This window comes from Oryctolagus cuniculus, chromosome 15 (assembly GCF_964237555.1).
Source record: "Oryctolagus cuniculus chromosome 15, mOryCun1.1, whole genome shotgun sequence".
NCBI lineage: Eukaryota > Metazoa > Chordata > Mammalia > Lagomorpha > Leporidae > Oryctolagus > Oryctolagus cuniculus.
In genome coordinates, this window is record NC_091446.1 from 35694060 (window position 1) to 35700154 (window position 6095).

A 6095-nucleotide genomic window follows, 5' to 3' on the forward strand; every position below is an offset into this window, starting at 1 on the left:
TTTTATTGAACTTTTACAAATTTCTTTTTTTTTATCTTTTATTTAATGAATATAAATTTCCAAAGTACGACTCATGTGTTACAATGGCTTCCCCCCCCATACCGTCCCTCCCACCCACAACCCTCCCCTTTCCCACTCCCTCTCCCCTTCCATTCACATCAAGATTCATTTTCGATTATCTTAATATACAGAAGATCAGCTTAGTATACCTTAAGTAAGGATTTCAACAGTTTGCTCCCACACAGAAACATAAAGTGAAAAATAATAGATGATTTTTTTTAAATGATGATGAAATCAGATCAGACCTATTGTCATGTTTAATCCCAGTGAGAGTCAAGTTGGGAATTGATAATTTCTTTTTTTTTTTTTTTTTTTTTTACAGAAGATCAGTTTAGTGTACATTAAGTAAAGATTTCAATCGTTTGCACCCCCATAGAAACACAAAGTGAAATATATTGTTTGAGTACTCGTTATAGCATTAAGCCTCAGTGTACAGCACATTAAGGACAGAGATCCTACATGAGGAGTAAGTGCACAGTGACTCCTGTTGTTGACTTTACAAATTGACACTCCTGTTTATGGCATCAGTAGTCTCCCTATGCTCCGGTCATGAGTTTCCAAGGCTATGGAACCCCTTGAGTTCTCTGACTCTTATCTTGTTTAGACACGGTCATAGTCAAAGTGGAGGTTCTCTCCTCCCTTCAGAGAAAGGCACCTCCCTCTTTGAAGACCTGTTCTTTCCACTGGGATCTCACTCACAGAGATCTTTTTGCCAGAGTGTCTTGGCTTTCCATGCCTGAAATACTCTCATGGGCTTTTCAGCCAGATCCAAGTGCCTTTAGGGCTGATTCTGAGGCCAGAGTGCTATTTAGGACATCTGCCATTCTATGAGTCTGCTGAGTATCTCACTTCCCATGTTGGATCACTCTCCCCTTTATTTATTCTATCGGTTAATGTTAGCAGATACTAGACTTGTTTATGTGCTCCCTTTGACTCTTAGTCCTTTCATTATGATCAATTGTGAACTGAAATTGATCACTTGGAATAGTGAGATGGCATTGGCACATGCCACCTTGATGGGATTGAATTGGAATCCCCTGGTATGTTTCCAACTCTACCAATTGGGGCAAGTCAGCCCGAGCATGCCCCAAATTATACATCTCTTCCCTCTCTTATTCCCACTCTTATGTTTAACAGGGATCACATTTCAGTTAATTTTCAACACTTAAGAATAACTGTGTGATAATTACAGAATTAAACCAGTCATATTAAGTAGAACAGACAAAAAAAAAATACTATGAGGGATAATGTATTAAGTTGTCCATTAGCAGTCAGGGCTATGCTGATCAAGTCACCATTTCTCATAGTGTCCATTTCACTTCAGGAGGTTTCCTTTTTGGTGTTCAGTCAGTTGTCACCGATCAATGAGAACATATGGTATTTGTCCCTTTGGGACTGGCTTACTTCACTCAGCATGATGTGTTCCAGATTCCTCCATTTTGTTGCAAATGACTGGATTTCGTTGTTTCTTACTGCGGTATAGTACTCTAAAGAATACATATCCCATAATTTCTTTATCCAGTCTACCATTGATGGGCATTTAGGTTGGTTCCAGGTAAAGGGTTAATAACCAGAATCTACAAAGAGATCAAGAAACTCCACAAAAACAAAACCAACAACCCACTTAAGAGATGGGCCAAGGACTTCAATAGACATTTTTCAAAAGAGGAAATCCAAATGGCCAACAGGCACATGAAAAAATGTTCAAGGTCACTAGCCATCAGGGAAATGCAAATCAAAAGCACAATGAGGTTTCACCTCACCCTGGTGAGATTCAGAAATCTACCAACAACAGATGCTGGCGAGGATGTGGGGAAAAAGGGACACTAACCCACTGTTGGTGGGAATGCAAACTGGTCAAGCCACTATGGAAATCAGTCTGGAGATTCCTCAGAAACCTGAAGATAACCCTACCTTTCGACCCAGCCATCCCACTCCTTGGAATTTACCCAAAGGAGTTTAAATTGATAAACAAAAAAGCGGTCTGCACCCTAATGTTTATTGCAGCACAATTCACAATAGCCAAGACCTGGAACTTTTACAAATTTCATGTATTTCATATATACAGATTAAGGAACATGCTGATACTTCCCACCCTTCCCTCCCTCCAGGCCAGACTCCAGCCAGGCTTTCCCTCTGGCTCTATCCGAGAGGCAGGGGCTGCTGCTGTCTGATCTCTCCACACTCTCCAAAGCTGGCACTTTCGCCAGCTCTCAGCTGCTGGGGTTGTGTATTGTATCAAGGCTCCTGCTGTGCATCCTCACTTCCACAGGGATCCACCGGATCCACCGTGTTCCCCTTCCTTACATAGAATTTCCACTGCGGTTTTCTAACTCTACCCTAAGAATGTACTCTCTACAAGTGTGTGTGTATATATATATATATATATATATATATATATATATATTTTTGCGATTTACCCCTAGCCTACAGCAGTACTTCATTCACTATTCTGCCATCTCCATGTATCCACATATGGCTTCTTTCACTTAGTGATATCTAACTCTGTATTTTCATGTCTTAATAGCTATTTTCTTTTTAACACTAAATAGTATTTAAATAATATTCTAATGTATTGAAATATTATAGTTTGGCTTACACATTAAAGTATTGAAAACACCTTGCATGGGGCCAATGCTGTGGCATAGCAAGTAAAGCCACCACCTGAAGTGCTGGCATCCCATATGGGTGCTGGTTCAAGTCCCAGCTGCTCCACTTCTGATCCAGCTCTTGGCTGTGGCCTAGGAAAGCAGTAGAAGCCAAGACCTTGGGCCCTTGCACCCATGTAGGAGACCTGGAAGAAGCTCCTGGCTCCTGGCTTCGGATCGGTGCATCTCCAGCAGTTGCAGCCAGCAGATGGAAGACCCCTCTCTCTCTCAGTCTCTCTGTCTCTCTCTGTGTAACTCTGACTTTCAAATAAATTTTAAAAAAAAGAAAACACCTTGCTGTCTTTCAGCTTTTGTCAAAGATGGATAAGACTGCTACAAGCACCTTTGTGGAGGTTTTGTAAGAAAATATAAGCTTTCAGCTCATTCGGATAAATACCAAGGAGCACAAGAGCTGGAAAACATGGTATGAATATTTTAGTCCTGTACGAAAACATCAAAGTTTCTTCCAAATGTTTGTACCTTTTGCATTTCCACTAACAATGAAAAGTAATTCCATTGTTCCACATGCTTCTCAACATTTGGTTTTATGCATGTTTTATATCAGAACCATTGTATAGGTGTTTAGTGCCTTCTCATTGTTATTTTAGCTTAAACTTTCCTAATGAAAGATGGCATTGAGCATTTTTCAAATACTTGTTTACCATCTGTTTTTTTTGAATGAAGTATTTGCTCAAATATTTTGCCCGTTTTTTGTCAAGTTGTCCATTTTACACTGTTGAGTTTTAAGATTCTTTGAATATTTTGAAATAATTTTATCAGATATGTCTTTTCTAAGTATTTCTCACACTCTATACCTTTCCTAATCATTATCTTGACATTATCTTTTGCAAAATGTATTTTTTATTTTAATGAAGTCAATTAGTCAAATTTTCCTTTCACAGAAGGTGTTTTTGATAGGGTATTTAGAAAATCAGTACCACACTATCTTGATTACTATAGATTTATAAAAAGTCATGAAGGCAGAGAAGTAAGGTCAGTCATCTGACTTTGTTTTCCTTAAATATTGGCTAAACTACTTAGGGTGGGCAACTTGGGTTCTTCTCTGGGTCATGGGAGGTTGGGCAAGGCCTCCTTTCTTGTTCACTGGGCAGAGTTGGTGGAACCTCTTGTGGATCCCTAGTGGTTTGGGTATCAAGATGCTCTGTGCAGCAGAAGCCTGGGTTGGGAAGGAGACAACCTGGGCTGAGCTCTTTTGCCAGGGCAGTACAGTTGTTTGGTAATCCAGCAGATCCCCAGTTTGATTGTGGAGCACTCCCCCAGAAAATGCTTCCCATGTTCATGGAGTGAATATGTGCAGCCAGGAACCACCTGCTCACCCTTTCCCCACCGAGAAAAATTCCTCCTGAAACAGGGTTGGTGCCAAGTGACAGAATGGCGTAAGCTCTGTGCTTAGTTCCCTTGTTTATAAAGCCGACATCTATTTCTATGGTTTCAGCCTCTATTCTGTGCTCATTTTTGTGCCTTCCTCCCCAGCAGGTGGAATCTTCCTTCATACTGAGATGCCCAAGGATGGGGAGGAGTGCTTGAGGCAATCAGGTCGCCACCTTGCTAATACAGTTTCAAAAACAAATTCCACATTTTCTGGCCTGTGGTCAGGGGTCAAGGTACTGAATTCTGCACTAGGTTTCACTATGGCAACCTTGTGATTCAATTACACGTCTGAAGCATGATCCCAACCCCATTTCCCTCATTCCCATGAGAGGCATCTCTTTCCACATTGCTCTATCTGGAGTTTGGAGAGGGTAATGCTGGTGACTTTTTCTTTCCTGCTTTTGTTAGTATTTCTGTAATACTATACTAAAACCTAGCATATGGTTTCTCACTTGGTTTCCTGAGTTTTTGCAAAATTTGATTTCACAATTACTGGTGTACTGTAAGATGAGCAGAGAAGCTAACACCTTGTTCTCTTCAGTAATTCAATTGTAATATTTTGAGCTACAGCTATACTATTTCATACTGGCTGCATCATTACCTCACTGAAACCAGTAGCCTCAAACTCCATTTGACTCTCCAACATGGATGACAGGGGCCCAGGCATTTGGATCATCTTCTGCTGTTTCTAGGCACATTAGTAGGAGGCTGGATCAGAAGTGGAACAGTATGACTTGAACTCGTGCTCACAAGGATGCTGTCTTTGCAGGTGGCAGTTAAATCCACTATGCTACAATGTCAGCATCTTTTGTTATATTTTTATTGATTCAGTCTCATAAGTATTCCCCAAACTCAAATGTTTCCCAAATCTACAACTGATGCATTGTTCAGCGTGAACCCTGGGAGGGACTTAAAAGGAATATTTTACCTTTCAGCCTTTTCGTGGCCCTAAGACAGTCTCAGGCTCCTTGTCATGTTCCCATAATTGCCACAATGCTGGATCAACTCTGGAGACCATAGTCCTCCAAGACTAGTACAGCCTGAGAGTAGAAACAAAGCTCACCCCACTATGGTCAGTCTGTGCTGAGGTGGGCTCACTGTCCAATGCCACACCTACCAGCCACTGGTGATGTTGACTGCTCAATCAGGACCACATAACTCTGCCTGGAACTGAAGTAGGGCCAGAGTCTCTGCCTGCAGACACTTGCCTTGGGACAAGGATCATTAAAACCTGCTCAGTGCCTGGTATTACCACCCTAGCACTGAGTCCCAAAAGAATCTGGTACCATCTTGTGGTGTGCCCAAGGTTGTAGGGAGGGTGCCTCCAGATACACAAGCCAACACTTGGTGGGTCACACCTGGGTCTCATAGTCAACAAGTCCAATGCAATCTTGGGGGTACATACGAGGCACTTGAGAGCTTAGTGGTGATACATGTATAAACAATTTGAATCCTATGCATTTATGTAATGTACATTTCCATAAAGTTTTTGAAGACCCATAATATACAATTAAATTGTTAAATGAGTAGAAGAAAAACTGTTTAATGAGAATTTCACATGTGTTATATTTCAGTTTTGTACATCTTGGAGATGAAATGAAGCTAATGATTATAGGACCACAGCATCAATTTAACATCACATTTATGCTATGTGTTGAACAATGTGTTGGGAGGGAGCAAAATACTGGGAACTAGTGAAGCTTTCCAGGAACTGTGTTTTCTGGAAGGAGAGGAGAATGATACTCAGAACATACGATTAGCAATATGAGAGTGGGAATACATATTTGAATATCAGTTGTAAAGAAAAACATTGAAAATATTCCAAAATTTATCCCATGTCCATAGTAACACCCAAGCTATTGTGTGAAATCTAACACACACATTTCCTAATGACTCATCTCAGTATTTCCATAAAGTTGGATGTCTCCCAGACATACGTTCTATTTTTCACATCCAAACCTCCAGTATCTCTAGAGGCGGTCAAGAGCACTTTCT